We start from the raw sequence: 12004 nt of genomic DNA, 5'->3' as shown, positions 1-12004 counted from the left end.
CAGAACCTTGATACCAGTAATTGATTTTACTCCATAATATAAAAAGGTTTCACCCAAATGATTGGCGTTCAAAGAATCAAATTGGTGCATTTGTAATTGGCAAAATTCTGTGTCTGGAAACACTTAGGAGGGGTCATCAAACTTGCTGCACAAGAATGAGTGGACTGAACTTGCATTGCTTGAATTGGACGATGGTGCAGCAATTCTATTCCTGAAGGCCACAACCTGCCCTGAGGGGATCATGGACATAAGCTGCTACCTTGTGACTCGTACGGTCTTTTGGTTCAGCCTTATTATTTATGTCGATGGAAAATATCCACATCTTTGAAGAACGGAAGCTTCAGTGAATAGGTGAGTAGTGATCGAGTGAAATGAAGTATATTAAAATATAAATAAATGAGGTGTTCCTCCCACATGAAACTTCTCAGGGTCATGATGGCTAGCATTTAAATTATTATTAAATATGCTCGAGTATGCAGGTTAGTATGTGAGTTAGCACATGGGTTGTTCGTGATGTAAAGGGGGATGAATTGGACCATTGGTTCATTTGGATGAAAAGTCATGGGACGGATGTGATTCATGAGCATGCCACAAAGTAATAATGAGGAGGTGATGAGTCACTGATGCTATATTTATATCTATCCATGGTCAAGATATCCAAGCAAGTTACAAATAAGAAGATAGAAAAAGGAAAAGTTCACAAATACCCTCCATTGGCCTTGAACCCCTTGTTCACTCTGCCATTTGATCCTTTTCCCCATTGAAACGATGTCCAACAATTTGCAGATTCGACATTCACAGCATTTTTCAAGAAAGTAACTACTGCAAATGCAGATATATATATATATATATATATATATATATATATACACATATATACATATACATATATACTGTGGACCCCAGCATTTGCAGTAGTTACTTTCTTGAAAAATGCTGTGAATGTCGAATCTGCAAATTGTTGGACATCGTTTCAATGGGGAAAAGGATCAAATGGCAGAGTGAACAAGGGGTTCAAGGCCAATGGAGGGTATTTGTGAACTTTTCCTCTTTCTATCTTCTTATTTGTAACTTGCTTGTTATATATATATATATATATATATATATATATATATATATATATATATATATATATATATATATATATATATATACACACACACATATCATTTTGCCAACCTCAGAAGGTTGACAAGCAGAGTCAACCTCACCTGGTATTAATTCAACAGCCGAGTGGGATTTGAACTCAGGATCCTTGAATCCCAAGCCCACCACCGGAACCATTAAGCCAACACCAGGCATACATCTACATCATTATCGATCATCTCTCTTTGGTCATTGATGTAGTGGGGATCTAGTGTCATGACTCATTAATATTTCTTTATATTTTGCTAATATTTGTAATAAATCTAACATGTGAACACTAGTAGCCAATCAGTGGAGTCCTTCCAGAGAGAGCCAATAAACGTAGAGGAAGGACACTGCAAGGCACTTCTCAGGAGATAGTCACCACGACACGTTTGAAGCTCACGCGCTTTTCCTTACAAGCCTTTTCTTATTCACGAGTCACTCAACCCGTCAATATTTAAGAGTGACTTTTGTTCTGCACCATCAAAATAATTGAGTGCAGTGGATTTAGTGTGTTTGGTGAACGACCATGACAGCAACAAACGAGTAGTCTCCTCTTCTGCTTAACATTATTAATGCCATTTTAAAGCCATGGCGGCTCGATGCTAAGAAGCCCTTCTTCTTCACCACCCGCTGGAGAGGCGACGAGGGATTACTTATCAAGACTTCATTTACAACACGTCATTGCATTTTTAATGCGAGTGAGATTAATTTTGTTCTGGTGTGTGGTGTGTGTGTGTGTGTGTGTGTGTGTGTGTGTGTGTGTGTGTGTGTGTGTGTGTGTGTGTGTGTGTGTGTCCGTCACTGTTTCTCCTCCATAACTCCAAAACCGTGAAACCTAATCGCCTGAAACTTTGCAGGCCCCAAAGGGAACTCAAAGTGAGTTCATCAATGAAAATTGGATGTTTGGGTCAATTTGAACACCCCTTTTGAAGATAATTAACGGCCTTATTTAATCATCCTTTATCAGGGTATCAGCCCTCTTGTCAGCTTGCTGGGGTCTTAATTTGCCATTTTTGGGGGCCTGCTCAGCAATGCCTTGACTTTGAACAAGCCGCAATGGTTTATTAATGATAAAGCACTCAAATTCTTATTTTCACTTTCCTCACTTGTATCATCGAATGCCTCATCTTCAGACCTATGAATCGCTGTGTATATCACAGTGCTTATAAATGCCCGGAAATGCTAGTGTTCATGCCTTTTATTTCATTTCTGCACATGCAATAAGCTCTGGAATCTCTTAATCTGAGCCAAATTTCAAATTTTTAACAAAGAGATTGACCTTAGCAATCGTTCGAACTGCTAAAAAAAAGTGTTCATTTGTCCAATTTGGACATTGTTTGACACTCTGGGTGTCTCCGAGTGGTGTTCCATAATGACCGAATGGCAATTTTTAATCACTTGCCAAGCCTGCCGTTCTTTGTCAACCGTTTTGTTGGAGTGCTTGCTTGAGTGCTTAAGCCACTTGGCGAGTGCCCTACAAGCTGCTTCATCATCGTCATCCTCATCAATATTGATCTTTGTAGGGCCATTGGCCCCATCATGATAATTTTCATGGATGGATTTCATAAGGTACATTTATACAGTATTGCTTCACATACAAAAAAAAATTCATTGAGACAACTTTGTATAGAAAAAGCGAGCACACCGTGGCACATTACAACAATACTAGACTTGCATAGACATTTATTTTATTAAATGTGGCAACACTTCAGATCGGTGATATAGAATGAGTGTAGTCTTGGAAATAAAATAAAAATCACCGATTTAAATCCTCATCCTCAGGTTTTAACTTCATGGTGTAAATGCCTTTTCATTATTTTTTTCCTTTCCTTAACGATGGTGGTGTAAATGCCTTTTCGTCACAGGTGTTGTCGTTTTCGAAAATAAAATTATAAATTGACATTCAAGACAATGTTAGGTAATAATGTAAATTAAGTACAGCACATATTATCCAAAAGTGTGTTCCATTGCCTAAGTTAAATCTGACAAAACTTTAAAATGTAACCTTAAACTTGGACCGGTCATGCTGAGCTCCACCTGAAGACGGACCCCCTGATGGAGTACTTTTGAGGTTATTTGGGGAGAGTGGTTTCCAACACCTAAGCTCATTGCAGATGCTGCAGGTGAATGTAATGGCAGATGAAGGAACAGCAGGTGGGAATATGTTAGTTTATTCATCATTCATTCCTTACACCTCATGTTCAGGCTGTGAGATTGTAGTATCGTGTGTTCGTGAACAACTGTAGAACTTACTGTGAATACACTTTCCCTCCATCCATCCTTCCATTCCTTCCATCCAACCATCCATCCATCCATTCCTTCCCTCCTTCAATCCATCCATCCAGTCATCCCTTCCCCCAATCGCTTTGTTTGGCCTCGCTCCCCCACCCCTCCTTCCTCTCTCTCCTCCCTCTCTCACCCCTCCTTCAATTTTAACGGTGATAAACAATGAGTGGTTGTGATAAGTTTCCACAGGTGGTTGTGTTATGCTGTAGTGTTTGTGTTGTGAGCCTGAAGTGTGCGGGTTGGGTGGATGGGCACTGTTTTGGCTGTCGGGACGATGGTGGGGTTTGATTCTACAATTTGAAATTTGGGGTTCGGCTCAGGTTGAAAGATTCGGGGGATTATCGCATTTTTAGCCGCGTCTCGCATAGCGAACGCTGGCTCTAAAAGAGCTCCTCATTGTTGTTGTTGTTCTTCTTCTTCAGACAAAACCCTTAGGACTCGGCTCTTTTATATAAAGGATCCGGATCTCCTAAAATACGAAACACCTGTACACATCCTCACATTGAGGGTGCCTTTTGAGAGCGTCTATCATGAACTTTTAAATATATTCGGACATTTGCTTTAAAGTTTCGAAAAGTTTACATTACTATTTAAAGATTATTCCATTTAATGTGTTGTAATTTCATAAATACACGATTTTCTCATCATGAACAGGAGCCTCCATAATGGGTCTCGCTATTGGCTCCATCAAGGCACGTGACGAAATATCGGAAGTTGTTGTTATTGCCTTTGGATGTGGCTCTTGGACACATTTGTCCTTGTTGTAAAACGTGTGCTAAAATTTAAATGAAGGCACGGAAAATGGTGTCTCCCGGTGTTTATAAGCATTGCAGTGAGGGTGTGATGGGCTCTTGGCTGTCTTAGCCTGAGCCGAGTTCTGGGTTTGGACTGCGGGATTGGGCTTGACGACAAGTCCGGTTACTGGAGGGGTGTTCGTTCGTTTGCCTGGTTTGCATGTTCTTTTGCACTCCAAGCGGTGTGTGACCCCCTCAGAGAGTTCCAGTCCCAGAGCAGGTACACAATGTGGCAGCTGCAGTTTGAATCGCATTCCTCAACAAAGCCCATGTTATAATCTCTTTTAAACTGGAACATGCTGATTGAAAGTGACAGGTGGTTTTGCTATCCTGTTTGAACATGGTGTTTTAATGTACCCCATTTCATTCAATCCTGTACCAATGTGGGCAAATGGGACCATCCCATCCCCTCCCACCCTTTACCTTCAAGTCCCACTACCAAACTGAAGTCCAGAACACCCATTTCCCCGGCCTTGCTTCCCCATCCTCCTCGCAACCTCTAACCCCTGGATGTATAGCGATGTGTGGTAAAGCGTCGCTCTCCCCCTCTTACTTCCCTCTTCCTTGCTCCCCCTTCTCTCCCTCTCCTCCATCATCTCTCTCCCTCCCTTCATCCTCTGTCTCTCTCTCCCTTCCGTCCTCCTCTCTCGTTCTTCTCCTATTTCTCCCCTCCCCCTCCTCACTCTTCCTCTCTTTCCCCTCTCCCTCCTGTCACCCCTCCTTGCGACCCCACCCCTCACTACTCTTCCTCTCACCACCACCACCCCAGTCTTAGTTCTCCCATCTCCGAAGCGATGGGAGGGGGGGAGGGGCATTTTCTAGAATGCGATTATATATACAGTAATCCCCCATTTCTCGCATTGGGTTACGTTCCATAAATAATCTCCCCGCGCTAAGTGAAAATCCGCAATGAATGGACGCCTCCCCCCCCAAAAAAATCGACTCGTCTGGTCTGGTCGGTTTGGCAGTGATTGGGTTTGAGGTGCCGGAGATGGACTCGTCTGGTCTGGTCGGTTTTGAGGTGCTGGGTACGAGCAGTGCTCGTCCAACGGCGGCAAACCTTTTTCCTTCCCAAAGCATATCGAGCACCTTAACATTCTCCTGGAGTGTCCCAGGACCTTCCTCTGGCGCTTCGGTTCCTTGTCAGAAGCCTTAGAAGGTGCAGGGCGTTTGGGCGGCATCGTGGGGCTTGGAGAAAAAACGTAGAAAATATTCGAAGTTCACAAGCGAAACTTTGTCTCGTGCGTTGTGTGACTGGTCGAGCACCACACGTTATAATTTATTGCTTAAATAATTTATATTTTATATATTATTACCGCGATGTACCGGGGGAATCCGCAGAAAAAATTAGTTACGTTCCAAGGGAAAACCCGCGATGAACCGGGGGAGCAATAGGTGAACCACGATAAAGCAGTGGTTGACTGTATATAATCTTCTTCTTCTTCTTCTTTCGGCTGCTCCCGTTAGGGGTCGCCACAGCGGATCATCCATATGATCCGCATCGTGATTTGGCACATGTTTTATGCCGGATGCCCTTCCGGACGCAACCCTGGTCGCCTCTAACGGCACAGGGATATGGTGCACCTATTTTAACCGGGGTATACACCGGCCCAGTACAATGGTACTCATTTTGCCGACCTCAGAAGGATGACAGGCTGAGTAAACCCCCTGGTGTATTAATTCAGTGGCCCAACGGGGCTTGAACTCAGGACCTTTTGGATCCCAAGCCGCTGCGCCAACACCAGGCATATATATATATATCGATAGATCAAACAATATTCCATTCCATCCATTGGGACCAGACTGTGCAGAGCATTGGTGCTGCCAAATCAGTTTCGTGGGCTATTGGGCACTATCCTGGATGGGTCGAATGGCTCAATCATCCCAGCAAGCTGGTACTCGTTTTGCCGACTTTGGATGGATGACAGGCTGAGTCAACCCCACCTGGTATTACTTCAACAGCCAAGTGGGACTCTAGGATCCCAACGTGCCACCATAACCATTAAGCCAACACCAGGCATAACCAACGATATATAGCACGATTTCTCCATTATGCAATATATATATATATATATATATATATATATATATATATATATATATATATATATATATATATATATATATATATATATATAGTGAGAAGACCACCGGGGCGGGAAGCTATCTCGGGTTCCGACCACACTCCCCGGAATTGTAGGCCGTCGCGCATGAATAATTCTGTGACGTGGCGGGTCGCTACCCGACCGTGAACGCCAATAACTCAACCACGTAGCCCAGGGTCCTCCGTCTATGGGTTAACCTGGTTACCTAATTAACGGGGGACACGCCCTCGGTATGCCTTGTCCGAACCGGATCACCTTACCGGATCAGATGCAGCCAAGTGACACTGCCAAGGACATACCGGCTTAGAGGAACGGATCGCTGGGAATAAAGTCCTGGCTAAGTTAAGATATGGACCATGCTGGATCAATGAAAGAAAAGAGAAAAACGAGCTGGGAACATTTCTACAAAGGATTTATTAACACACAGGCGAGAAATGCTATGTGGCACAGTGAATGTAGTTTATTGTTGTCTGTGAGCAGGTATAGGAACAAAAGTGTGGTGCAACAATAAACAAGCAACCTACAAAAGCAGCACCGAGCAGAGTTATCCCGATATAATATTTGTACAATCTTAACTTAAGCGAGGACAGGCGCCATGACATACACACACTCACACACATACAAAACACACCCCGATGAAGAGGAGTTAATGAAGAGAAAAAGGAGAGGAGATGAGACTAACGGTCTTTCAATACCTTGCACGATTGCCCGACCGCGCCACCAATACATTTTGGGGGGACGCTCTGCTGGGTGATACCTCCCTGTCAGCTGGTGCGTCGTCTCCCGCTTCGTGGCACTTTGAGCAGCTAAGCGTCGATCCAGAGAAATGGGGCACGCCCGACAGACATGATGGAAGGACTTTTGGCGGAATCAGAAACCAGTGGGTGGAGGAAGGCAGAGCCCGGAGCAGTGGATGGATGGGTGGAGTCAGCGGCAAGGCAGTGAAGAAGGCGGAGCCAGCAGATGGGGAACGCTGAGCTAGAAAAGAAGATGACGACCACGGACAGCCCCACGACCCATCCTTTTATAGACCCCATGGTGCGGGCGGGGGTGACGACCTGAAGCCATGTGTCGTCACCCGAATCGGGTGCTCTGGTTGGGCCCCGGCCAGCACACGGGCTCGCCGCCATGACCAGAAGTGGCCTCATTGTACTTCTGGCCAGAGGGTTCCAAGCTGCAGAATCGCCTCGCAGCACCACAACACGAATCGCCCTGCACCGAACTCCCAGGCCATCCACGGCGACCGGCGGTCAGCGCCGGTCAATGCGCTGCTTCTCTGCAAGCCATGCAGCCCGAGCCGCACAGCGTACCTCTGCCTGGCCACAGCCCTGCCGGGCGGAGAGGCCAGACCCAGCAAGCACACAACGTTATTGCAACGTCGTTTGCCAGTTCTATCCTGACGTCAGAATTGGGTCAGTGGGAAGTTGTATTTGCAACACCCATGACGTCGGTTTTCAACGTTGTGACAACATTGAAATCTGACGTTGTTGCAGCGTCGTGTTCTGGTTGTACCTGACGTCAGAATTGGGTCAGTGGGAAGTTGTATTTGCAACACCCATGACGTCAGATTTCCACATTGAAGCATGACGTTAGTTTTCAACTTTATCACAACGTTCATAAAATTTACCTTTTTTACCCTTTTCTTTGCACGCCAACTAAACGAACATTGCAGTGCATGACACCCTTCAGCCTCCAGCTTGATGGAGCCCTCGACCCATAGGTCTGGGGCCAGCGGAGCACCGCTGTTCTACCGGTGCCATTATCAAAACATTGAAGTTGTATTGCAACATCATTACATTGCACAGTAACACATAATGACCACAACTTGAAAACAACTGTAATTCATAATCATTTATTATCACGTATCACGCAGAGGATTATTGCGGCAAAAATATACAAGCAGTATTAACAATAATAATATCTTTATTCGTACCAAAAAATCTTTATTCGTACCAAAATTGGGAATAAAAAAGAAATACCACATGGGTAATAGTCGTAAATAACTTTTTGACAAATTCACTTTGTGCAAAGCACAGTTAACAATTCAAATTCAGAAAGTTCTGCTCCAGAGAGGCACTGTGGAGCTTCTTCTCTCTCAAATATAATTGAATGCACAAAGGCACCTTTAAGTACAATAACATCATCATGCAGTGTTAGTAAAACTGCTGATAATTCTATGCTTGCATACATTAAATGGGCATTAGGAGCATAAAAGGTATTGACCGAGAACTTACATTTATATAAAATGTAATTAAAAGTTTTAGCGACTGATGACATACTACCCATTGTTACAAGATTCATAATTAAGCAACCTCAGGTAAGAATTATGAGAAGACGAAGAACCACATATAAATTTTGCTATACGACATAATAGTTGACATTCAATACTGAAGGTAGAAATTCAGCAATGACTGGTAAAAGAGTACAATATGGGTCCCACTTGGGAAGTCAAACACCTTTCTGATAGAATTTCTCCATGATATATATAATTTAGAAATATTTAGGGCTTCAAGCCAAATGGCTGAAGCCCTATTGAATTCGTTAGTATTATTATTATTAAAGGCGTTTTTATGTTCTACTGACTTAATTTGTCGTGGATCTCGAGGGAAAACTGTTGGATGAAATTCAAAGAAACTTAACAACATAATAACTCTCCACCTGAAGTTTATACTATGAAACATTTGATGACCCAGGTCACGTGGTATGGCGGCCATATTGGATTTTCTCCAAAACCTAAAAACATATTCTTCTCCAGAACGGATAACACGACAGCCTCAAACTTTTGCACACATTTGCATTGTTCCATGGGAATGTTAAGTTGTTAATTTGGTCGAAATCGTTACATAATTCATGTGATTTAAAATGATGCCGATTCGCCTCATTAAATATGCAAAATATGCAAATGAGAGTTGAAAAAATTTAATGACAAATTTAGATAGCACATAAACAGGGGACTCCCAATATATTTATACTATGTCTGTATTTGACCCCAGTGAATCCCCAGCGCCCCCCAAAGTTGAAAATCACCCATTTTTGAAATGTCATAAAACAAAAAAAACACTTGGATGAAATTCAATGAAACTTAAACAGGTAATAACTCTCCACCTGAAGTTTATACTTTGAAAATTTTGATGACGTAGGTCACGTGGTATGGCGGCCATATTGGATTTTCTCTAAAACCTAAAAACATCTTCTCCAGAACGCATAACCCAACAGCCTCAAGCTTTTGCACACATTTGCGATGTTCCATGTGAATATTAAATTGTTAATTTGGTCAAAATCGTCACTAAATTTATATGATTAAAATTATGCCGATTCGCCTCATTAAATATGCAAAATAAGCAAACGAGAGTTGAAAAAAAAAATTGAATGACAGATTTAGATAGGCCTTAAAGAGGGGACTCCAAATATGTTTACATTATGTCTGTATTTTACCCCAGTGAGGCCCCAGAACCCCCCAAAGTTTAAAATCACCCATTTTTGAAATGTCGTTAAATGAAAACAATGGTTGGATGAAATTCAATGAAACTTATCCATTTAATAACTCTCCACCTGAAGTTTATACTTTGAAAATTTTGATGACGTAGGTCACGTGGTATGGCGGCCATATTGGATTTTCTCCAAAACCTAAAAACATCTTCTCCAGAAAGGATAACCCGACAGCCTCAATCTTTTGCACACATTTCCGATGTTCCATGGGAATGTTAAGTTGTTAATTTGGTCAAACTCGTTACATAATTTATATGATTAAAATGATGCCGATTCGCCTCATTAAATATGCCAAATATGCAAATGAGAGTTGAAAAGTTTTAATGACAGATTTAGATAGTTCATAAACAGGGGACTCCAAATATGTGTATACTATGTCTGTATTTGACCCCAGTGAGGTCCAAGAGCCCCCCAAAGTTTAAAATCACTCATTTTCGACATATCGTAAAATGAAACCGAAAGAAGATAGAGCTATATTGACTGCACATTCTGGAAGATCGTTTAACGTCCTACAAGTTCGCCATTTACATTAATATGCAAATGCGTAGTTATTGGACTTTTTTCGGGACTTGAAACTTTGTCCAGCCTCGATTTGTCCAATGTGAAGTTTCTTTCTTTATCATGTATTGCTATCGGCTTTACAATCCTTCATTGATATAACATGAGGGACACCGTAGCGAGACCCCCTTGCAGACTCAGTGCAAATTAAAGTCCTTTGACGTCGGATGCACGGGTGAAAGCCTGGGATTACTGGTTTACCAGTTTTAATTTTACTTGTTATGTCCCACAGCGGCATCAATAGAATGAGATGCATAAAGACTTAAACAGATGATACTTGACATGATATGAACAGTGCATAAAATTATACAAAACGAATTGCAATCAGGCAAATCAATAAGACCAAATATATATCTATGTGTGTGTGTTCATACAAAGAAAAATATAAATCTAACATCATTAAGTATGAAAACACAATTTTGAATGCATCTCACATAAATAATTCCAAAGCACAAAAAAATTAATTTGTTGGGTGTTTTCAATCTTAATTTCACAAGAAAATAAAATAACTTCATTCTGCATAAAAGTACATGTAAATATTTTCACAATGTAAACTTAGGCTGGGTTTCCAACATACAACATTACAATTAACTATGCTGCAAATTCTTAATAATCAAGGACGTAGATGGCTGGCACAGCGTGTTGCTATTACTCGTTATTATTACACTAGTATGTGTCCGTACGTGCGTGCCCGTACGTGCAAAAAAAACAACTTTCAAACAACCACACAGGTCATTCCTTCGCTCTCGTAAATGACGATTGGATTGGGGCATTGTGTTTTTTTATAAATACGCATAAGAAATCGAGAAATTATGAGAATACAGTAAGTCATCACTATCCGGAAGTCCGTACGTTGTAACCCGTAATGGGGAACGCGGCTGAGGATCTCTTCCCCATCGGCCACGCCTACACAGTTGGTTTGGTAAATAAATGGCCATAACTTGGGAAGCACTTGTCCACTTAATATCAAACCTTGAAAAGGCACACACTCAGGTCCCCAGCAATATAGCTGGCAAGTTTCAATTAGATCGGATCGGTGGTTGTCGAGAAACAGCGTGCACACACACACACACACACACACACACACACACACACACACACACACACACACACACACACACACACACACACACACACACACACACACACACACCTGGAATTATAGATAGATGAGGGCTTGTTCCTGCCAGCACCTCCACACCGATCAGGGGCATATTTCAAATGTTGTGATATGGCAGTGTCCACAGCTGCCTCCGTTGCTGTTGGCTGACTGGCCATAGTACTTTCTGAAAAATAATAAGAATTTCCACTTCGTATATATTTGGCTTTATGATCATCAAACAAGACTTGCAATGTCAATTACGCTCAAGTCATGCACATTATAAACTGTCATTTAGCAGAATTCATTTCCTCTGACAACTTTATAAAAATTCAAGTTCCAGAAAGGTCTCTTCCCATTCTTTCCACACAAATTGTATGTGGACATCACAGCATTGGACATCACCCTTATTTTATAAAATAAAAACAATTTAGTACACCAGTGTTCAAAGCAGCTTGTACCAAATTTTAAGTTCCAATGCCCTTAAAAAGCCTCAATTAATGTTATATAAAGTTATTTTCATGTCTTTTGAGAACCATTTT

General features: G+C 42.0%; 1 protein-coding gene and 1 long non-coding RNA gene across 19 annotated transcripts in view; one reads left to right on the top strand and one right to left on the bottom strand.

Moving 5' to 3' along the window:
* The window catches only part of LOC147026954 (signal peptide, CUB and EGF-like domain-containing protein 2), a 506981-nt gene that overhangs the window by 184119 nt on the left and 310858 nt on the right, over positions 1 to 12004 (top strand). The gene's annotated exons all lie outside the window — the stretch shown is intronic.
* The window catches only part of LOC147026956 (uncharacterized), a 39964-nt gene that overhangs the window by 26896 nt on the left and 1064 nt on the right, over positions 1 to 12004 (bottom strand). For both annotated transcript variants that reach the window (XR_015058573.1, XR_015058574.1), the window contains exon 2: positions 11517 to 11649. This is a non-coding gene — a long non-coding RNA (uncharacterized LOC147026956). The remainder of the gene's footprint in view (positions 1 to 11516; positions 11650 to 12004) is intronic.

The sequence above is a fragment of the Eptatretus burgeri genome, chromosome 5 (assembly GCF_056783735.1).
Source record: "Eptatretus burgeri isolate ZD-2024b chromosome 5, Ebu_testis_v1, whole genome shotgun sequence".
NCBI lineage: Eukaryota > Metazoa > Chordata > Myxini > Myxiniformes > Myxinidae > Eptatretus > Eptatretus burgeri.
This window is presented reverse-complemented; position numbering and strand designations above follow the sequence as displayed.